At 43.7% G+C, this 24,290-nt stretch overlaps 1 protein-coding gene across 4 annotated transcripts in view; it reads right to left on the reverse strand.

Moving 5' to 3' along the window:
• pard3 (par-3 family cell polarity regulator) overlaps positions 1-24,290 on the reverse strand; it is a 983,322-nt gene that overhangs the window by 28,847 nt on the left and 930,185 nt on the right. The gene's annotated exons all lie outside the window — the stretch shown is intronic.

Consider the following 24,290-nt stretch of genomic DNA (forward strand, 5'->3'; position numbering starts at 1 on the left):
GACAACCTACGGCCCCTGGGCCGAATGTTGCCCGTAACCTGAAATCATCCGGCCCGCAGACGGATTTTCCCCCCCGTAATCATCCGCCCCCCCCGAGCGCGTCCGAACTCTGGCTGTACTGCGTCCTGCGCAAAGCCGCCGGCATGGCCACGCACCTTCTGTGAACACATGATTTAATGCCTGCCATCCAGGGCGGGATGGGGGCGGGAACCATGTGTACACGTGATGGATGTGGCCCGCCACCCACTCGCAGACATGCGTCCTGGCCCCTATGCAGGACAAGGTCTTATCTTCTGGAAAAAAGAGAAGATGGACACAAAATGCTGGAGCAACTCAGCGGGGCAGGCAGCATCACCGGATAGAAGGAACAGGTGACGTTTAGGGTCGAGACGCTTCTTCAGAGATAAGTAATAAACAATCCACATGCTGATTTCAAATCATGTACTCCAAATTCGACAAAATAAAAATCATTCACGTTCTGATGTTCCATCAACCTGCAACATCACCAATAGAAGCACTTCCGTTAATAATTAAAATATACATGGATTCTGTACTGCATGTGATAAACTTTACCAGATTGCCTTTGGATTTTATATAAATAATAATTATGAGAAAGTCATTGCCTTCTAATATTTACACTACAGAGTGTTAAAAGGCTAAAATGATTTTTACTGGGCCAAGCATTATGTGTGTACCAAGTAATATATTCATTGCCTCATCTTTACTTAATTAACTAACTGGAATACGGACAAAGACACAAAGTGCTGGAGTAACTTAACGGGTCGGGCTTCATCCCTGGAGAACATGGATTGGTGACTTTTCGGGTCGGGATCCTTCTTCACACAGAATGCACTTGGGAGAATTACAGATGCTGGTACCTACAGGTTAAAAGTTGCCACCAACAAGCACATTGCTCTAATCGGTGAAACTTAAACCATATAAACCCAGTCTTTGAAATACTTTTTCTGCCTATCTCTCACACAGGTTTCCAGGATCATTATTGCCCCACCTCCATCGGCCAAATGGGGAAGCATTGGTATACAAACAAAGCTGCCTTTTGGTTTAAATGAATGGATTAGTCATCATTGTGGACGTGCTCTAGCTTCTGCTTCAGTAGAGTTGCTGCCTAATGCCCCTGTCCCACTTAGGAAACCTGAACGGAAACCTCTGGAGACTTTGCGCCCCACCCAAGGTTTCCGTGCGGTTCCCGGAGGTTGCAGGTGGTTGCCGGAGGTTGCAGGTAGTGGAAGCAGGTAGGGAGACTGACAAAAACCTCCGGGAACCACACGGAAACCTTGGGTGGGGCGCAAAGTCTCCAGAGGTTTCCGTTCAGGTTTCCTAAGTGGGACAGGGGCATTTACAGCGCTTACAGCGCCGCAGACCCAGGTTCGATCCTGACTACGGGCGCTGTATGTACATAGTTTGTACGTTCTCCCTGTGACCGCGTGGGTTTTCTCTGAGAACGGTTTCCTCCCACGGTCCAAAGAGGTACAGGTTTGTAGGTTGATTGGCTTGGTATAAATTGTCCCTATTGTGTGTAGGATAGTGTTGGTGTGCGGGGATCGCTGGTCGGCGCGGACTCGGTAGGCTGAAGGGCCTGCGTAAGCGCTGGATCTCTAAACTAAACTGAAAACTGCTTGAAGAAAGGTATGTGCATTTAATTGCCACTACTAAGTGAAATGAATGAGAAATGTATCTCCATAGGAAAAGGCAAACTAGAAATTAGAGGATAATTGAAAAAGAATAATCGGCACAATCCCAACAATGCATTGCATTGTACTCGACTGACAGATCTGCCTGCATTAAAGTGTTAAGCTCTGGAGAAGTGGTTTCGTTTAACTAATCGAATGCCATTTCTCTGAAGAGAAATGCCCCCCTTTCAAAGTCCTTTCCCGGATTACTTCCCAAACCAATGTGCTTATTTAAGAGGTGTAATTATCTTCAAGCAATGTATTCAACCTTCCAATAACCTGCAAATCCAAACATAGTGTCAGACATCCCTTTTCTTCCATTATTGCTCCAGGGTTGCTCTATGTATAAACATGGAGAGAAAATAGAAATGCGAAGTAGGCAAATTGGAACTGCAAAAAAAAAACCATGTTTAACATTTTAGGTTGAACCCTTTATCAGATTCCCGAAGGTTATGGGAAGAAATAAAATCGCTGACCATAGTTTTCTGATGCCTGTGCATTTTCTATTCTGCAACAACTATTCAGATTGAATAAATGACATTCGGACGAAACAAAAAATATATACTGTCAAGCTAGAACAGGAGACATCCACCAAACTATTAGGTTCATGTCTTTGGAAAGTGTGGGCGTATTTTTATTTCACAAAAGGTCTTTGTTTGAAAATTATAGACGTGCAAGATTGATAGGCTAAAAATAACAGCTCCTAGCGAGAAAAAGTTTAGAAATAATTGGAAGGCATATTGGATATATATCGTGATAATTGTTGAAGATGAAAAGAGGGCTGATTATTTACGATGCATTGGAAATGCTATTGCCTGGAACTGCATTTTTATATAGTATGAACTGGAAAATATATGTCACTTAATCATTAACAGATGCTTTCGAGAAAATATTACAATTCAAAACGGACACACTGTATTAAGAATAATTGGGACACCTAGTTACTGGTGAAGTTTGTGCCTTCTTATATAATCGAATGAGCGAAATATGATGCCAAGCTCAAATGGTTAATGGGGTAAGACAAGAGTGTAAAAACATTATGAAAGGAAAATTAATTCTTTGGTTACCTAGTGGAATGTGAGATTACACACCTCCCTGGTGTCATATGCCCAGTTTGCGGCTTGCTTGGAATTACTTCTAACTGTGTTCACAGAGCATTAAAATGCATTTTAATGCTCCGGAGAAAACCAAAATCAAAACCTTTTCCATCTATCTATGCGGCACTTCCCACTTTCCTTTGATTCTCAGGACATCCAGTTTTACATTTTAACCAGCTATGCCCGGCATTCACGGCTCTGATCAATATAAAAATCTGATAAACATTAAAAACATGCCTTTTGCACACATGTCCTTGCTGACTAATCAACAACAGATGATATTTTCTCCAGTACAACCAGTTGGTTCCCCCTTACGGCAACCGCATAACTATAGTCACACAAGCTAAATCATGCAACAGAGCTCCAACTGCAAGCAAGCAGGGACAAAGATTTAATCCCTTTATAAGCAGTTAAAATTAATCCAATATCAGAAAACTGTAAATGCAGGCAGTGAGAATTAAATATTTATCACAGCCAAAAACATTTTGAGATCCGTGCAGAATTAACCTAAAGATCAAAGACAAAATTTATAAAAGCTTTTTCAAAGTAATTTTTGAAAGGACAATGCTGCAATTTAATTTTAGACGAGCTTTTAGCATCTGACTAATGGTACAGCTTAGAATGAAAGAGGTCTTATCAGTATTTGCAAGACCAATCTTGACAGCAAACTAATTCTTACCAATCCCGCTCTATCATAAATTTCTAAACACAATTACGACAGATTAAAGACATTTCTGAATATTATAATCTCTTTCCCAAGCACAAGTTTACAATTAAGATCATATTTTGACAAAACAACTTTTATTTTATTAATAAAAAAGGAACAGCAGATGCTGCTTTATACCAAAGGTATTCACAAAATGCTGGCATAACTCCGCAGGTCAGGCAACGTCTCTGGGGAACATGGATAGGTGATGTTCCTGGAAGGGATATTCTTCCATTATTTTTTCAGTTAAATTTGTTCAAATACAATCAGTGATCTGGGGTCTAATGGTAGATACTATGGTAGAGTATTGTTTCTGGGCATGTTAAATCATGTCGACGGCTATTTTGGACAGAGAATGAAACATCCAGTCTAGTTTAGTTTAGTTTAGTTTATAGAGATACAGCACGGAAACAGGACCTTCGGCCCACTGAGCCCGTTCTGACCAGCGATCCCCGCGCATTAACACTATCCTTCAGATAATAGGGACAACTAACAGTTGCCAATTAACCTACAAACCTGTACGTCTTTGGAGTGTGGGAGGAAACCGAAGATCCTGGAGGAAACCCACGTAGGTCACAGGGAGAATGTACAAACACTGTACAGACAGCACCAGTAGTCAGGATCGAACCTGGGTCTCTGGCACTGTAAGGCAGTAACTCTACCGCTGCGCCACCGTGACACCCTATTCATAGACTATTTTAGTCATAGAGTTGTTTCAAAGGAAGCAATAAATTGTTGTTTATAATGATCTACAACGCTGAAAAATTGGTTATGAAGAAGATATGCTGAATAACAGACATTGATTACAAATCAAAGCTAATTCTACGTTGTTCAGGCCACACGTGGGCTTGGTAAGCAGCTGCACTACCAGCTTGTAGCGCACAGAGGCACAACTTTGGACATCACAGCTTGGTTTGGGAACAGCTCCTTCCAAGAACACAAGAAATTGTAGCGGATTGTGGGCTCAGCCCAGACTGTCACACAAACCAACCTCCCTTCCATTAACTTAATTTATACTTCACGCTGCCTCGGCAAGGCCAGCAGCATAATCAAGACGAGTCGCACCCTGGCCACTCCCTCTTCTCCCCTCTCCCGTCGGGAAAAGGTATAGCAGTGTGAAAACGCTCACCACCAGATTCAGGGACAGTTTCTTCCCAGTTGTTATCAGGGAACTGTGCTATCCTACAGCAATTAGAGAGCAGTTCTGAAATACTATCTACCTCATTGGCGACCCTCGGACTGTCTTTGCTGGCTTTATCTGACTGGTTAGCACGCAACAGAAACTTCTCGCTGTACCTTGGTACACATGACAATAAACTGAATTTCCCTGATCTCTGCACCTCTTTTCACAAACGATCAGAACACATTTGCCTACAAGAGGATTGTAGAAATGGGCAAAGGACAAATGAAATGGAGGAAGAATCTTTGGTCGATTTGGTGATGGAAGGTTGGTAAAATGTATCGCATGGAAAGATGTGACAATCAGGCAAACCTCTCCATCTTCCCTGCTCTACTCTCCCTCTTCATTTCCATCCACACTTACAATCCCTCCACTAGGGACATGAATTAATCTAATACTGAGCAACATGTTACGTACAGAGATTTACTAAGTACTTTATCACAAGACGGATTACCAGCAAACTATATTCGTACAATAGATTGGAAAAATATATAATCGCAGCTGAAGCTGAAAGATCTGATTAATAATAAGTCTAATCACCAAGCACGCTCAGTCACGTTGGAGCATTTGTCAATGAAGTTAACAGATTAGTTCTTCGAAAATGTAGAAACTGCCACTTTGCTGAATGCTATGTTGAAATCTCATCACCGTGAGGAAAATCATGCAAATCCCACAGGGAGTGTAGAGAAAGGCCAGGAGCTCAATCCCAGCTTCAGTACCAAGATCGAAACTGAGCGTCAAAACGAGAGCTCTTTAACCTTGAGTTGAGGCTCGTAAAAAAGGGTAGGTGTATAGAGGTGAATGACGATAAGCTGAATAAAGTGAGCAAATTGAAGCACTGTTTTAAATTAAATTAGTCTGCGAGTTATTTTCGGAAACTGAAGTTGGAGAGCACTTTGTCCGGTTCAGATAACAAGGGCATAAATTTCATTCAACTTTCAAAAGGAAATCAGGGTCTCGTGAAAACGGCTGGGGAGTGCGGATGGCCACATTTACACTTTGCAACAGTAGTGTCCCACTACAGGAAGTCACTGGAAGAAGGAAGTCAATGCTGCTGCTCTGTTCAATATCCGATGGGTGTTTGTTGCAAAGGATTCTCGCCGATGAATCCATGGGAATCTGGGGATGCGGCTATTGGCCATTCGGAAAACGGAATTTGTATGGCACAAACTGTGACCACCTAGCATGTCATATTTCACAGTTTAGAGATAGACACAAAATGCCGGAGTAACTCAGCGGGACAGGCAGCATCTCTGGAGAGAAGGAATGGGTGAACTTTCGGGTCGAGACCCTTCTTCAGACTGAGAGTCAAGGGAGAGGGACATAGAGATATGGAAGGGTAAGGTGTGAAAATGAGAGATCCAAGGGGACAAAAATAAGGAAAAAATAGAATGGGTCATTATTAGCTGAGGGGAAGGTGACAACGAGGCATGCAGTCAGTAAAATGTTATCAGGAGGGCAGTGAAACTAGTCGGAGAACTAGAATGCGGGAGTGATGGGGAGAGAGGGAAAGCAAGGGTTATTTGATGATCTGCTTAGTCTGTAGAATTGGAACCCAGCATGGTTCTCCTTCACATCTTTATTGAGATTCTCCCCAAATGTTATGCAGTTCAACTACTCCTGCATTAGCAACTCCAAACGTGGTTTGATTATCAGCCCATTCTCAACCACAAACTTGCATTATGCTGTGCACTGCCTACCCTATGGTGGCACGGTGGCGCAGCGGTATAGTTGGAGACCCGGGGTCGATCCCGACTACGGGTGCTGTCTGCACGGAGTTTATACGCTCTCCCCGTGACCTGTGTGGGTTTTCTCCGAGATCTTCGGTTTCCTCCCACATTCCAAAGGCATACCAGGTTAATTGGCTTGGTAAATGTAAAAATTGTTCCTAGTGTGTGTAGGATAGTGTTAGCATGTGGGGATCGCTGGTCAGTGCAGCCGCAGTGGGCCGAATGGCCTGTTTGCTCGCTGTATCTCTAAATTTAAAAAAACCCTAAACTTTGCTTTCCATGGTTTTTTTTTGGCAGGACCAGCGAGAAGGACAAAGACAGCAGGAATGTGTGGATGAATTTCACTCACGAATTGGACACGACTCATAAGACCTTCAATAGAGGATAGACACAAAGATGGCGTACCCGGAGTGAGACTGGTCCTTAATTATGCTGGTGGCCTTGCCGAGGCAGCTTGAAGTGTAGATGGAGTCAATGGAAGGGAGGTTTCGTTTAGCAGTGAGCTCTGTTGACCTTCGTTCTGGAACTTGATCAAGATATTGGTCCTTATGTGTGTCATATTATGTATTTTCATTTTGCTCTTTTAAAATGATTCAGGATCTCACACATTTATTATAGTGCACTGAAAGCAGGATTTCATTAATTAAAACTAAATGTAAACTGCATTTACTAATGAATTACCCCAACCCAGGAAGTCTTAGAGAAGTGCATTTATGGGACAAGTGGAATTAATGTTTCTGTTTAAACTCTTGAAAGAACATTATTCATGATGAGGCTATGAATTGGTATGTGTAGGAAGGAACTGCAGATGCTGTTTTACACCAAAGATGGACACAAAATGCTGGAGTATCTGAGTAGCTGGAGTAGGGCTGAACTGCTCTCTACCTCTTTGGTGACCCTTGGACTACTCTTGATTGGATTTTACTGGCTTTACCTTGCACTAACTGTTATTCCCTTATCATGTATCTATACACTGTAAATGGATCGATTCTATTCACCTCGGTACACGTGACAATAAACTAAACTAACTCAATGAAAGATATGCAAAAAAGTAATGATGATAAAGGAAACAGGCCATTGTTAGCTGTTTGTTGGGTGAGAATGAGGTGGTGTATCCAGCTTTTTGTTTCTATCTTAGTGCAGGAACAGTCGGTGAAATGCCCGGATCAAAACGGCGGGAAATCTGTAGTTTTTCTTCTGCTCTTGGACCCCACAAGGAGTTAAACATCAACGCACAATCAAGGGATTTCCAGCAATCAGTTGTGTGGTCGTTGAGGAATTCCAAGTGACCATCCTGCGATTGTTCATTAATTCCTACTTTGGACCCACTTGTCCTCTGACAACTCGATGGAGTGGATCTCTCTTTGTGCATAGTTTAGTTTAGTTTAGTTTAGTTTATTGTCACGTGTACCGAGGTACAGTGAAAATCTCTTGTTACGTGCTAACCAGTCAGCGGAAAGACGATACATAAATAAATATAAATAAATTTAGTCAGTATTTATTTCAGTCAGTAATCAACAGGATATTTTTTGTAAATGACTCCTCTTATAGATATCTGTCTGCTTCAATGGCACAACAGTTGCTTGTTCACAGTGAAATATGTTTATGGCAATCGATCCATTTACACTGTACAGATACATGATAAGGGAATAACTTTGAGTGAAAGGTAAAGCCAGCAAAGTCCGATCAAGGATAGTCCAAGGGTCACGGACTGTCGCAAATTGCCACATAGTTACTTGTGAAAATGCCAGCAGGTTAGCATGGAATTTCTAGAATTTTCAGGTTGATATTTCAATCTTTTAACTGAGGTTAGAGTTTCTTTTTCCCTCGAAAATAGACACAAAATGCTGGAGGAAGTCTGAGAGAACTCAGTCGGCATCTCTGGAGAGAAGGAAAGGGTGACGTTTCGGGTCGAGACCCTTCCTCAGACTTCAAGACCCTTCTTTTTCTCTTTTCAGGCCACAGATCAATCTAGGACGATCAAATACTTTCTTTCGAGCAAATCATTGCCTCGCTGCATTTCCACAACATGTTTTATTGAAGATTCATTTGTCCCTAAGCCCGTGCTTAATTTCCACTGTTCACTTTTCCATGAAGCAGACAGACATGGCAATTAAGCCAAATTTGACTCAAATGCAAGACCCAAATTAATCCTTCAGTGCTCAATAATATTCAACAAAAATAAAGATCTTATTTCTTTCTTGTTTACCTTAAAATCGCTGGCTATTTGTTCTAAGGAGTGATTGATTACATTTCTCTAAGCAGACCTTAAAATGAAAAAGCATTATTCTTATTAAATAAATGGCACAATAATTTTCAGGCAATTGAAGGATAGAGGCCGGGTACTACTCTAAATATCATTACCCTTTCCTATTATTTAGACGGGCCTGCTGAGCATTCTCAAATAGAAGTAATGTCATCACTGCACAGACTGTCATCTTACTTACAGGATTATACATTAGGTCAGAACAAAAGATGCTATGCTGTGCTGTGCAGATGTAAGTTACTGTGTGCTATTTGGGCAGTCGGCTTATCTGATGACATAAACCTTGTTTCAGTTTAGTTTATTGTCACGTGTACCGAGGTATAGTGAAAAGGTTTTAATAATAATAATAATAATGGATGGGATTTATATAGCGCCTTTCTAATACTCAAGACGCTTTACATCGCATTATTCATTCACTCCTCAGTCACACTCGGTGGTGGTAAGCTACTTCTGTAGCCACAGCTGCCCTGGGGCAGACTGACGGAAGCGTGGCTGCCAATCTGCGCCTACGGCCCCTCCGACCACCACCAATCACTCACACACATTCACTCACAGGCAAAGGTGGGTGAAGTGTCTTGCCCAAGGACACAACGACAGTATGCACTCCAAGCGAGATTCAAACCGGCTACCTTCCGGTCGCCAGCCGAACACTTAGCCCATTGTGCCATCTGTCGTCCCACGTTTTGTTGCGTGCTAACCAGTCAGCAGAAAGAAAATACATGATTACAATTGAGCCATTTACAGCGTACGGATACATGATAAAGGGAACACATGATACATGATAAACGTCTAGTACAAGGTAAAGTCCAATCAAGGATAGTCCGAGAGTCATCAAAGAGGTAGATAGTAGTTCAGCACTGCTCTCTGGTTGTGGTAGGATGATTCAGTTGCCTGATAACAGCTGGGAAGAAACTGTCCCTGAATCTGGTGGTGTGCGTTTTCACACTTCTATACCTTTTGCCCAATGGGAGAGGGGAGAAGAGGGAGTGGCCAGGGTGCGACTCGTCCTTGATTATGTTGCTGGCCTTGCCGAGGCAGCATGAGGTATAAATGGAGTCAATGGAAGGGAGGTTGGTTTGTGTGATGGTCTGGGCTGCGTCCACGATTCGCTGCAATTTCTTGCGGTCTTGGATGGAGCTGTTCCCAAACCAAGCTGTGATGCGTCCCGATACAATGCTTTCTGTGGCGCATCTGTAGAAGTTGGTGAGAGTTGTAGGGGACATGCCGAACTTCCTCAGCCTTCTAAGGAAGTAGAGGCCTTGGTGTGCTAGAGGCGCTTTGGGATATGACTGGGCCAGGAATGATCAAAGAATTCGCAAATGTAATAAGATTCAGTCTATGCAGCAGAATGCTGGTTTTGCTGGAGTGCAACTTAATTTGTTTTCGTTTCATTCAAGGGGGAGTGGTTAGGAAGGAAGGAAATGATGATCTGGATCAAATGTTATGGGAAGGTTATGCTGTGTCAGTGGATTATTATTTTACGGTTAGCAAAGCCGTCGCCTTGGTTTACGTATTGCAGAGGGAAACATTTGATGATCTTCAGTTGTGCAACAAGTTTGGAAGTTCAAGTTACATCAAAAATATCTGCAGCCACATTTCCACCACACCAAAGGAGTAGGCCAGATGAATATGTTAAGGAGTTGGCATGTAGTCTTGTATGAAAAACATGCCATAGAGACTATTATGTTTGAATCCCTAGGCTTTGAAGCTGTTGGGAGAAGATATCAGAAGATTTGTTTACATAAAAAATGCATTTTTTGCTTGCCCTGAAGATCTGCGTTTTTATTAGAAAACTTAGATAATTATTTCAAATGTTACATCTCGATTATTATAAATGTTTCAGAATGAGTGAATTGTAATGCATTATAGGCTCATTGGGGAATTGTTTGCTTCACATCTGCCAGGTGTCAATCTTGTAAATAATTTGCACATCTGTACAACACTAATAAAATATTAAATGAAAACATGTTCATCCATAGATGGTTGCTACCTCTAGAGTGTGTTCATTCTGATATATTAGCTCATTCATCTTTTTGTTTGAAAGTAAAAAGTCACAGTGGCACGGCAGTGGATTTTCCCTGGATGCTCCAGATACGTCACCCATTCATGTTCTCCGGAGTTGCTGCTTGACCCGCTGAATTACTTCAGCACTTTGTGTCCTTTTTTGTCAACCAGCATCTGCAGTTCCTTGTTTCCCCAAAATAATTAGGTCCTGTTTTGCTTAAATGTTTAGAATGATCACTTTTTGCTAACAACGTTTCATAAAAAGAACACTGTAATTCTTTTACAGTTTATGTTTTTACCAACCCGGCAGGGTGGTGCAGCAGTAGAGGTGTTGCCTTACAGCGCCAGAGACCCAGGTTCGATCCTGACAACGGGTGCTGTCAGGCGGTGCGTCCAACGTTGCAGCGGCCTCTGCAGTCCGTCTGTCTTTTTTTAATTTCTGTTCGGTTGAATGTATAGTTTGTTATGGTTTTTATATTGTTTTTAGCTGTGTATATGGCAGGGGGGGGGGGGTGGGGGAAACTTTTAAATCTCTTCCCTGTAAGGGTGACCCGACCTTGTCCCTGTCGGGTCTCCGTTGTCGTTGGGGCCTAGCACCTTGGAGCGGCCTCCAACCGGAACGACTTGGGGTCTCCAGTCGCGGAGTCAGCGGACTACTCACCATCGTGGGGCTGGCCGGCTTCAGAGCATGGAGAGCTGTGGTGGCGCGCGCTGCTGCAGCCCGACTCCGGAGCTCGGAGGCTCTGGCGGACGGTGACATCAGGAGCTCGCGGGTCCCTAGTGGGAGACCGCTTTTCGGAGCTCCCGCAAAGGCAACTCCTCCCGCCTGAGTTGTGGGGTTCAGGGTGACCCGGAGCAGGGCCTTGCATCGCCCGGCTTTAACGGCCGTGGGGCTTGCCATCGCCCGCCGGGGGCTTTAACATCGGGAGAAGAATGGAACACAGGGGAGAGACAAGACTTTGCCTTCCCTCACAGTGAGAAGGAGATTCACTGTGATGGATGTTTGTGTAAATTGTGTTGTTTGTGTTGTATGACTGCAGAAACAACATTTCGTTTGAACTTCTTTTGAGGTTCAAATGACAACAAATTTGTATTGTATTGTATTGTATTATTGTATTGTCTGTACGGAGTTTGTACGTTCTCCCCGTGACCTGCATGGGTTTTCTCCGAGATCTTTGGTTCCTCCCACATTCCAAAGACGTCCAAGTGTGTAGGTTAATTGGCTTGGTAGAAAAAATGCAAAAGTGTGCGGGTATCGGGGGTCGGTGGGCTTCGAAGGGCCTATTTCTGCATTGTATATCTAAACTAAGCCAAACTAAACTAAAAAATCAGGCTCTTAAATACAGCACAACATGAACCACAACCCAACTCACCAACAAGGTTGCACTGCAGACTTTTGTTTTGCAATATTATGTAGTGGCATATTACTGATTATCAATTCACTGTATTATTGATTATTGTACATGTATTCTAGTGATTGCATTATTGGGCCTGTTAAGCTGCAGCAAGTATGAATCTCACTGTTCTGTTGCCACTACGTATGACAATTTAACACCGTTGACTTGATCTCGAGGCATCACCTCGTGTACATGACAAGTACAATTTGACGAAGGGGGAGCGGGGGGGAGGGGGGGTGGGGGGGTGGGAGTGAGGGCAAGGGTATAATGATGCAGAACAAGCTCGGGGCACAAAATGGCAGTGAAACATCGACAGCTGCCAAAGACCAAACCCCAAGGATTAAGTAAATACAACTGAAGTCACTTAAAAAAACCCACTTATAAATAATTAATAACATTCCAGGAATCAGCGTGGTCTTGTGCAGGGAAGATCATGAATCACACCTCTTACTTTTTTTGTGATGAGGTAACAGAGAAAGCTGATGATGGTACAGGGTGTTTACATTGGCTTTAGATTGACCCAAGAAGCTGGAGTAACTCAGCGGGACAGGCAGCATCTCTGGAGAGAAGGAATGGGTGACTTTTGGGGGTCGAGACCCTTCTTCAGACCGGTTTTGGTGACGTTGGCTTTGGTGAGGTTTCTGACAAGGCCCTGCGTGACGGGCTGGTCCAGACCGTCAAGGCATAAGAACGTGCAGAAGAGATTCACCAGGTTGTTGTCTGGAATGGAGGACTTTACTTATCAGGAGGGGTTGGTCAGAAGGCTGGGTTTATTCGCACTGGGAAGCTGAGGGGTGATGTTACAGAGGTTTATGAGGGTCGCAGATAGGATAGTTATGGGGCTGTCCCACTGTACGAGCTAATTCAAGAGTTCTCCCGAGTTTCCCCTGAATCGAACTCAAAGAATTACGGTAAAAGCTGCTCATAGGTACTCGGGGCTCTCGTGGACATTTTTCAACATGTTGAAAAATCTTAACGAGTCTTCACGAGATTACCGCGTTTCCAGAGTACCTGCCGTTAGCGTTACGAGCCGCTAAGAGACGTCCCCGAGCTCCGACGTACCCGCAACGTACATTCTACGTGCTTACCACGAGTTTGATTTTTTTTTAAACTCGGGAGAGCTCTGGAATTACCTCGTACAATGGGACAGGCCCTTTAGACAGAATCTATTTCCCCGAGAACAGCGAAGTCCAGAATTAGAGGGAAGTTGAGAGGGAAGACATTTAAAGGGGACCAAGGGATAGGTTTTTCATACAGAGGGTGATAAATATCCAGAACAAGCTGTAAAAAAACACATACCTTTAGATTCAGGGACAATTTCTTCTCAGCCGTTATCAGGCAATTGAACCATCCTATCACCAACTGAACAGCAGTGCTGAGCTACCATTTACCTTATTGGAGACCCTCGGATTATTTTTCATCGGGCTTTACCTTGAACTAAACATTATTCCCTTTATACTTGTATCTGTACACTGTGGACGGCTTGATTGTAATTATGTATCGTCTTTCTGCTGATGGTATAGCACGCAACCAAACAGTTTTTCACTGACATGTGACTAAACTAATCGTGCCCACAAGCTGTGGACATTTGTCCTGAAATGCCAGATAACTAATCTTCAGCGGGTCAGGGACTTCCGTTAACATGGCAAGCAACAATACGTCTCCTTAACAAATCGGATTGAGCAATCCTTAATGGGGTATGTAGATTCTAAATCAGTTAAGTGCAAGTTGGAATAACTACTTTATCGCCAAATGTAATCTTACCACCTTATCACTTTCCTAAAAGGCATCCTGACAAGCTGAAGGTTTGCAGCAATGTCTGTTATCTATGAGTTTGCAGTCTGGCAGAAAACCACATTGTCATCACCAGGAGTATGCCTCACATTCACTCGTACAGTCTCATTTTCTAAACATATATGTCCAAGCTTCAGCTGCCGCATTTGTTTTGTTTTTAAATGACAAGTATATTTAACTAGGCACGTATATAAAATGCTCAGGAATCCAGTGCACGACTTGAGACTTTTTTTTAATCCAGTTTGACACTGCACTGAAGTTGTACCCTATGAGGTGTCAAACACAATAACGTCAGGGAGCATCTCAAAGAGGCTTTCGTACCAACGCGCTCCAAGATTAGAAAAAGACCACAGCATGGTGCTTTCACAGTGTGAAGCAGAAATCACCGCATTAACATGAAAATGACAACATAGGTCCATCAATTGGGCCTCAAAATGACAATGCCTTATCAGCCTCCCTTCACCCTCCCCAAACCCTGCCCAGGTATGGGAATCATCTGTACAAAACTGTATCTGCCCATTGTTTAATAACTTGGGACTGATGGCCACTTTAGCATAATTACAACACATGTAACAATGAATTAAAGCACATTGCAATACTCTTACATTTAATCGAGAGCACTTTTTAGCTAAAAATGGCACAATTTCAAGAAGCATTTTGTCAGGATTTACAACAGTCTACTTCTGTCTAGAAAGTCCATAAGATCATGAAGTAGATGTAACATTGGTTGTAAAAGGAATTATTGCTTTATGGTTTTCACCCCTACTTAGGGTTGTGTAGTAGGAACATAGAAAATAGGTGCAGGAATAGGCCTTTCGGCCCCTCGAGCCAGCACCCCCATTCAATATGATCATAGCCGATCATCCAAAATCAGTACCGTGTTCCTGCTTTCTCCCATATCCCTTGATTCTGTTAGCCCGAAGAGTTATATCTAACACTCTCTTGAATACATGAAGTAATGTGGACTTGCGGCAAAGTGCGCAGCAGGTTCCAAAGTCGGTCTGCAAAGGACCCCAGGATTAACGGCACATGCCTTGTTTGATTTCTTCGAGCTGCATGTGTACCAGCCTGTACTCCACAATGGATATTGTTGGAGGTTAACAACTCAAAGAAAGCACAGTCATTTGCTATCATGCTCTCACTCATTTCTATGGAAGCAATCTAAAAGCTCTGTCGCACACTTACTATCATTGCTTCCCCTTTCAAAATCTGCCAGAAATGTAATTCTCCGACTTATTGTCGCTCATGCCTACAAGCGGTGGTTTCTTTAGAAAATGTCAAACCATGATTGAAAAACTGATAGTGTGAAAACTGTTCTCAATTTCGACTTATGTTTTTAAATAACCATTTTGCTTGTTTGAAGAATGGAAAAGATAGGACACCACTTGTTTCTTTTTAATTAGGGTTTTTGGACTTACTATTACTAGCAAGGACAGCATTTATTACTCAACCCTTATTGCGCTTGAGAAGTTGATGGCGAGCCACCTAGAATCACTGCATTTCTTCTGGTTAAAGTACACCGTCAGCTGTGTTTAGTTGAGAGATACAGTGGGGAAACAGGCCCTTGGGCCTACCACGTCTGCACCGACCAGCGCTCCCCGCACACTAACACAATCCTACACACACTACATTTATACCAAGCCAATTCGCCTCTACATCATTGGAGTACATAGAAATATAGAAAATAGGTGCAGGAGTCGGCCATTCGGCCCGTCGAGCCTGCACCGCCAATCAATATGATCATGACTGATCATCCAACTCAGTATCCTGTACCTGCCTTCTCTCCATACCCCCTGATCCCTTTAGTCACAAGGGCCACATCTAACTCCTTCTTAAATATAGTCAATGAACTGGCCTCAACTACCTTCTGTGGCAGAGAATTCCACAGATTCACCACTCTCTGTGTAAAAAATGATTTTCTCATCTCGGTCCTAAAATACTTCACTCTCATCCTTAAACTGTGACCCCTAGTTCTGGACTTCCCCAACATCGGGAATAATCTTCCTGCATCTAGCCTGTCCAACCCCTTAAGAATTTTGTAAGTTTCTATAAGATCCCCCCTCAATCTTCTAAATTCTAGCGTGTACAAGCCGAGTCTATCCAGTCTTTCTTCATATGAAAGTCCTGCCATCCCAGGAATCAGTCTGGTGAACCTTCTCTGTACTCCCTCTATGGCAAGAATGTCTTTCCTCAGGTTTGGAGACCAAAACTGTACGCAATACTCCAGGTGTGGTCTCACCAAGACCCTGTACAACTGCAGTAGGACCTCCCTGCTCCTATACTCAAATCCTTTTGCTATTAGTGTGGGAGGAAACCGAAGATCTCGGAGAAAACCCACGCAGGTCACGGGGAGATCGTGCAATTCCATGCAGACAAGCATCCGCAGTCAGGATCGAACCCGGGTCTCTGGGGCCGTAAGGCAGTCGTAGCTCTACTGGGACGTGCCGCCCATGTTGTGTAGGGAGCTTCAATGATAATACTAGCAGCACACTTCCAAGTCAGGGTGGGTGGCTGGGTTAACGGAAGGGCAACCTGCAGGTACTGCGTTCTCAGCATCCTTGTCTTTTTTGGTGGTGGCGGACATGGATGGGGAGGTGCTGTGGAAGTAGCCTAACTGAATAACTGCAGCACAGATGGTGCAAACTGCAACATTATTTCCCAGTGTTCAAACATGTTTCATAAATATCTTCATTATTCATTCCAAGGATCCAAGCAAAGCTGACAAGATAGCATTTACCAGTCACCTTTACAGCTCCTTTGCAGAGGGAGCCATATCACAGGACAGTTAAGACATAAATACATTGCCTTGGTCCTGGATGTACTTACAGCCTGATCTTGTTAAGAATGGCAGATTCTCATATCTGGAGGCTTTTGTTCTTTTTTCAGACCACGTGGTAGTTTCAGGCACTTATACTGAGACTACCCTTTTAAAAAATATTTTATTAAAAATATAAAATTCTCTGATGCTTTGGTTGGATTTGAACTCCCATCTCTGGACTGGAGTTTTATAATGATGACATTTTTTATTGAAATGTTCAAAAGTGACCAAAGTGAATTAAAAAAAAGGGCAAGCAAATTGGTTACCACAGCAGCCGAGCTTTCTGGCCTGTGGCAGCATTAAAAGGCCTATGTTTCCACAAACCTGTTCCATATACACGACAACGTAATGTTAAAGCCACATAGCAACAGACGCCACCGTATAGCAACAAGGCCGAGAGAGCAAAGTGAAGACCGAAGGACAGAATTCCTATTGGTTATGTTTTACCATCTGCAATTAAAAAGTGGTAAATTAACTTTTAACATTGCTATCATCGGTCTGCATCCATTTAAATGGCTTGCGAATAAGAATTACTTAAAAGATCAAAGACAATTGTGTCACGGCACAACCAGGTTGACTGCAGGCCGTCACTAGGCAACGTTTTACAGGCTTCCTTAACTTGATTTGTGCCGATAATTTGGAGAATGCACAAAAATCGCTCATTATGGTAACCACGGTATCACAATGAATGGCATCAAAAGCACACCAGATTGACAAGAGAGAGAGAGAGAGAGAGGAGAGGAGGAGTGAGGATGGGAGGGAGGGAGAGAGGAGGATGGGAGGGAGGGGAGAGGAGGAGTGTGGATGGGAGGGAGGGGGAGAGGAGGATGGGAGGGAGGGAGGAGGGAGAGAGAGAGGGAGGGAGGAGGGAGCGGAGGGAGGGAGGGCAAGGGGGGAGAGAGAGAGAGAGAGGAGAGAGGTAGAGGACGAGAGAGACGAGAGAGAGAAGAGGCAAGAGAGAGAGGAGGAGTGGATGGAGAGGAGAGTAGAGATGAGAGAGATGAGAGAGAGTAGGAGAGGGAGAGGAGAGAGAGAGAGAGAGAATGAATTAGTTCTGCCATTTGTAGGAACATATGGGGTCATATGTACGTATGTCCATACATATGCACAATTTACATATTATACCAAAAAAATGTAAAGAATTTGATTTTGTTTCTTTTCAATAGAATTTCACAAAAAGGAGTGAAAGTTTTAATGATCATTCTTGAAACAAACATGATGAAAATAGTTTTACAATACTTCAAACAAAAACAGATTATTTAACTTCTTTTCGGCAAGGGAGTGCCCTTAGTCTGTTCATTTGGAAGTAGAATTTCTGGTGCCAAGCAAGTCCCCGGCCCACCCTGCTGTCTTCCTTCCCCTCTGCCATACCAACCCAAATGCAACTACCAGAGTGCGATTTTCTCCATTGGCTAATTAAACGTAGATGATATGAAGCTGTGCTGTCATTTCCTTCCAGCACTCTGACCTAATTAGCAGACCTCCATAAAACAGCAGGAAATGGACACTTTTCCTACCATATCACAGAAAAAGCTGCGAATTAAAAAAATATATTCAACGAGCCCCATCTCCAAACCCCAAGGTCTTCAGTCAAGAATGCACTGCATGAAACGTCCACCCACATACCAGTAATGGGAACACAGGCCTATTTTTCATTGTTATGATTTAGTGGTTGCTGGGCCTGAAGCCAGGAATTATAGAAAGTACAAGCTTATTATACAAGTACCAGAACCATCGTAACCTCTCTCATATGTTGCTAATTCAATACAAGAATAATTTCTACATAAGTTATTTCCCTAAATTATCGAGTATATGCACATTAAACATCGGGTGCCTTTAAACTAGGCAGTTATTACAGGAAAATTACCTTTTAATATTTGGGCAGTCATATTTCAGTATTACTATGATTATTCTTCGAATTCTCATAAATGCTTTTTTTCTTTCTTTAATGCAGTAGGCAGGATGCAGACAACCTATATTTTAAAGTCTACAGCTGCAGAACAGAATACATAGTGTTGTGGTTTCAAGAACAATTTAATGTGCTGTCCTTCTCAAAAACAATGGCAACTATGAATCATTAGGGGCAATACACTTTGTATGTGTATGCCATAAACTGCACTCAAAACACAGTCCATTCTGATAAAACCATAAATGATGCTCAGGTTAAGAGATGCTGAACATATCAATTCAACGCAAACATGAAACATCTGTAATCATAACACTTCTTTATATCAGACAACGGGCTGCACAGTGGTGTAGCGGTAGGAGCTACTGCCTTATACCCCTGTCCCACGGTACGAGTTCATTCCAAGAGTTCTCCCGAGTTTGCCTTGATTCAAACTGGGAGATTTACGGTAATGGCCACTCGTCGGTACTCGGGGCTCTCGTGGACATTTTTCGACGTTGAAAAATCTTCACGAGTCTTCCCGTGCCTACCTGCCGTTAGCGAGTCATCCCGAGTACCTGCCGTTAGCGTTACGAGCCGCTAAGAGACGTCCCCGAGCTCCGACGTACTCGCTACGTTCATTCTCCGTGCTTACCACGAGTTTGATTTTGTTTTAAACTCGGAACAGCTCTTGGAATGAACTCGTACCGTGGGACAGGGCTTGCACAGCGCCAGAGACCCGGGATCGGTCCCGACCATGGGTGCTTGTCTGTACGGAGTTTGTATGTTCTCCATTGTGACCTGCGCGGGTTTTTCTCCGAGTTTTTCAGTTTCCTCCCACACTCCAAAGACGTACAGGTTTGTAGATTAATTGGCTTGGTGTACATGACTTCAGTCTGCTGAAGGGTCCTGACCTGAAATGTCGCCCATTCCTTCTACCCAGAGATGCTGCCTGTCCCGCTGAGTTACTCCAGCATTTTGTGTCTATCTTCGGTGTAAACCAGCATCTGCAGTTCCCTCCTACACACTCTCTATGTAAGTTATTTTCCCCTCAAATTCCTTTTAAAACTCTTTCCTCTCACTTTAAACATATTGCTTTTGATACTTCCAACATGGTCAAAAAATTCCGACCCTTTATCTTATCTACACCACTTATAATTTTATATACCTCGATCGGGTCAGCTCCACACCACCCCAGGAAATGGCCGGTTCAACTATCCACCTGATCTCTAACCTGCTATTTGTAGCCTTAAGCCCCTGTCCCACTTAGAAAATCTGAACGGAAACCTCTGGAGACCCAAGGTTTCCGTGCGGTTCCCGGAGGTTTTTATCAGTCTCTCTACCTGCTTCCACTACCTGCAACCTCCGGCAACCACCTGCAACCTCCGGGAACCGCACGGAAACCTTGGGTGGGGCGCAAAGTCTCCAGAGGTTTCCGTTCAGGTTTCCTAAGTGGGACAGGGGCATTAGGAAACCTTCCTTGTTCCTGGAAACTTATGAATCATACCTCATTTAGTCACATCCCAGTTGTTATCATACATTGCAAACAGTAAGGGTCCCAGCACTGAACTCTGTATAACACTTCACTTCCATGCCCTTCCTCACAAGCCAACTTTGGATCCAATTTGCCAGCTTGCCTTGGAATCCATGCGATTTAATCTTCTAGACCAGCCTACTATGTGGGACCCTGTCAAATGCCTCACTAAAGTCCATATACCATCCTGCCTTCATTAATCTTCTGTTCTTGTGGTTCCTTTAAGGATAAAGGGGAAATCTTTTAGGACTGAGACGAGAAAAACATTTTTTACACACAGAGTGGTGAATCTCCTGAATTCTCTGCCACAGAAGGTAGTTGAGGCCAGTTCATTGGCTATATTTAAGAGGGAGTTAGATGTAGCCCTTGTGGCTAAAGGGATCAGGAGGTATGGAGAGAAGGCAGGTACAGGATACTGAGTTGGATGATCAGCCATGATCATATTGAATGGCGGTGCAGGCTCGAATGGCCGAATGGCCTACTCCTGCACCTATGTTCTATGTTTCTATGTTTGCCAGAAAGTAACAACAGCAAAGGGCCTCAGAATACTGTGAGCAAATTTGGGCCCCATATCTGAGGAAGGATGTGCCGGATCTGGAGCCGGTCCAGAGGAGGTTTACACAAATGATTCCAGGAATGAGTGGGTTAGCATCTGAAGAGCGTTTGACGGCACTGGGCCTCTACTCGCTGGAGTTCAGAAGGTTGAGGGGGGGCCTCATTGAAACTTGCAGAATAATGAATGGCATAGATAGAGTGGATGTGGAGAGGATGTTTCCACTGGTGGGAGAGTCGAGGACCATAGGTCATAGCCTCAGAATTAAAGGGCGCTCGTGTAGAAATGAGGTGAGGAGGAACTTCTTTCGTCAGGGGGTATTTAATCTGTGGAACTCATTGCCACAGAGGGCTGTGGAGGCCGAGTCAGTGGATATTTTCAAGGCAGAGATAGACAAGTTCTTGACTAGAACGGACAAGGGTTATGGAGAGAGGGCAGGACAATGGGACTAGGAGGCAGAGATCAGCCATGATTGAATGGCAGAGTGAACTCGATGGACCGAATGGCCTAATTCTCCTCCTATAACTTGTGAACTTGTGAATACATCAGGGAAAGAAGAAGTGCTTGTTAGAAGGACGGCAGGGAAATCGGATTGAGCAGAACTTCCTGACAAGTCAGTCAAATCAGTCGAGTGAAGGCCAGCGATGGTTGGGAAACCACAGTTCGCAGGACATGATTACACCTGTTACTGATGAGGATGGAGCAAGCGCTGTAGAGGGGGATGTAGGTGGTGGTGAGGTTAATCAGCGAGAAGAGTGGTGGCTGAAACCTGGCCAAGGGCAAGTTAAAGGAAGGAATGGGGAGCAGTTAATATAGAGTTGGAATGTCCTTGTTAACATGTAGGTAGCTGATTATTGCATATGGAGTATGTTATTGGCCTCAGCAGAAGTGTGTATAACCAGCTCAGCTTTGGGCTTGGTTTTCTTCCTCTTCTCCTTCTCGAGTCCACACACAAGATTAGAAGTTGTCCAGCCAGAGCTGAACACACTGCTCGCCATCTGCACAATGGTGTCTGTCTTGTTGCTTCTTGTGCTTCTTGTGCATGGTGGTGGAAAGATTGGTGGAATCAGGGCCGCGATGTGAACGATCTTTCCTTGACCCCGGTTTTCTTGGTTAAACCCTTATCCTGGTGTTCTAGCACAAGTACATAGTGGTTTAATTATAATTTAACTTAGTTACCTCCTCAAGGAATGCCTGCACAAAGCCATGCTGATTATCCCAGATCAGCCCTTGCCTTTCCAAACATCTATTAATCCTTCCCCATAGGATGCTCTCCAATCATTTCCCTACCACAGATGTAAGGCTCACCTCTTTACCTGAGGTTAGTTGACATCACTGGTGCCTTTCCAGAATGAATGAATAACATCAGCTATCCTTAAGTCTTTTGGCACCTCACGTCTTAAAAAAGCTACAGAAATATCTTTCAGGGCCCCAGTTATCTCATCTCCTACACCCAATATCAACCTGAGATAAATCTCATCTGGCCCTGGGGATTTATCAACCCCATGTGTCTCCTGGCATCTAACATACAAGTTCACAAGTTATAGGAGTAGAATTAGGCCATTCGGCCCATCGAGTCAACTCGGCCGTTCAATCATGGCCAAACTGTGGTTTTCGACCCATCGCTGGGCTTCACTCGACCTCTCAAGTACTGCTCCCTGCACTCCTTCTAACAAGCACTTCTTCGTTCCTTGATGTATTCACGTTCACAAGTTATAGGAGTAGAATTAAGCCATTCAGCCCATCTTCAATCATGGCTGATCTCTGCCTCCTACTCCCATTCTCCTGCCTTCTCCCCATAACCCATGACACCCGTTCTAATCAACAATTTGTCTCTCTCTGCCTTAAAAATATCCACTGACTTGGGCTCCACAGCCCTCTGTGTTAACATATTCTCCTTCTTAATACTGAACTGCTCCAGATTATCCATGTACCACTCCCTGTATTCACCAGCTTCCACTTCCTTCTCCATGGTGAATACAGATGAGAAACATTAATTGAGGATCTCAGTCATGTTGCCAGGCTGCATACATTGATGGCCCCTTGGGCCCGAAGGGGGCTCACATTTTCCCTGGGTATTCTCTTGCTCTTGATATAATTACGAAATGCCCTGGCATTCTCTCGACTGCCGCTCTGTGAATTTAACAACCTCACATTTGGATAAAGCAGTTGCACTTGCGATAAATATTTCAACTGGCATTGGAAGAAATACAACTGCGTTCCAAGAAAATGTTTCTGAAGGGATGGAATATCGGTCGATGCACCTTGGAAGAATTGAGATGAGTGGTGTTGAAATGCACGCAAGCGGCTGATGTGCTGAATAAAAGGACTGCAGCAATCTTGATTTCCATTTCGACCACCAATCCATTACTCTGAAGCAAAAACCCCCTCCCTCTAATTTTCTCCTGCTTTTCTTTGCTCAAGATGGCGGGACTGTCATATGCTGAGAGAATGGAGCGGCTGGGCTTGTACACTCTGGAGTTTAGAAGGATGAGAGGGTATCTCATTGAAACATATTAGATTGTTAAGGGTTTGGACATGCGAGAGGCAGGAACCATGTTCCCGATGTTGGGGGAGTCCAGAACCAGGGGCCACAGTTTAAGAATAAGGGGTAAGCCATTTAGAACGGAGACGAGGGAACACTTTTTCTCACAGAGAGTTGTGAGTCTGTAGAATTCTCTGCCTCAGAGGGCGGTGGAGGCCGGTTCTCTGGATTCTTTCAAGAGAGAGTTAGATAGGGCTCTTAAAGATAGCGGAGTCAGGGGATATGGGGAGAAGATGCCAGAGAGTAATGGTGGATGGTTGTTTGTCAGGTTGGAGGCCAGTGACGAGTGGGGTGCCACAGGGATCTGTGTTGGGTCCACTGTTGTTTGTCATGTACATCAATGATCTGGACGATGGTGTGGTAAATTGGATTAGTAAGTATGCAGATGATACTAAGATAGGTGGGGTTGCGGGTAATGAAGTAGATTTTCAAAGTCTACAGAGAGATTTATGCCAGTTGGAAGAGTGGGCTGAAAGATGGCAGATGGAGTTTAATGCTGATAAGTGTGAGGTGCTACATCTTGGCAGGACAAATCAAAATAGGACGTACATGGTAAATGGTAGGGAATTGAAGAATGTAGGTGAACAGAGGGATCTGGGAATAACTGTGCACAGTTCCCTGAAAGTGGAATCTCATGTAGATAGGGTGGTAAAGAAAGCTTTTGGTGTGCTGGCCTTTATAAATCAGAGCATTGAGTATAGAAGTTGGGATGTAATGTTAAAATTGTACAAGGCATTGGTGAGGCCAATTCTGGAGTATGGTGTACAATTTTGGTCGCCTAATTATAGGAAGGATGTCAACAAAATAGAGAGAGTACAGAGGAGATTTACTAGAATGTTGCCTGGGTTTCAGCAACTAAGTTACAGAGAAAGGTTGAACAAGTTAGGGCTTTATTCTTTGGAGCGCAGAAGGTTAAGGGGGGACTTGATAGAGGTTTTTAAAATGATGAGAGGGATAGACAGAGTTGACGTGGAAAAGCTTTTCCCACTGAGAGTAGGGAAGATTCAAACAAGGGGACATGACTTGAGAATTAAGGGACTGAAGTTTAGGGGTAACATGAGGGGGAACTTCTTTACTCAGAGAGTGGTAG

This window comes from Amblyraja radiata, chromosome 2 (assembly GCF_010909765.2).
Source record: "Amblyraja radiata isolate CabotCenter1 chromosome 2, sAmbRad1.1.pri, whole genome shotgun sequence".
Lineage (NCBI taxonomy): Eukaryota > Metazoa > Chordata > Chondrichthyes > Rajiformes > Rajidae > Amblyraja > Amblyraja radiata.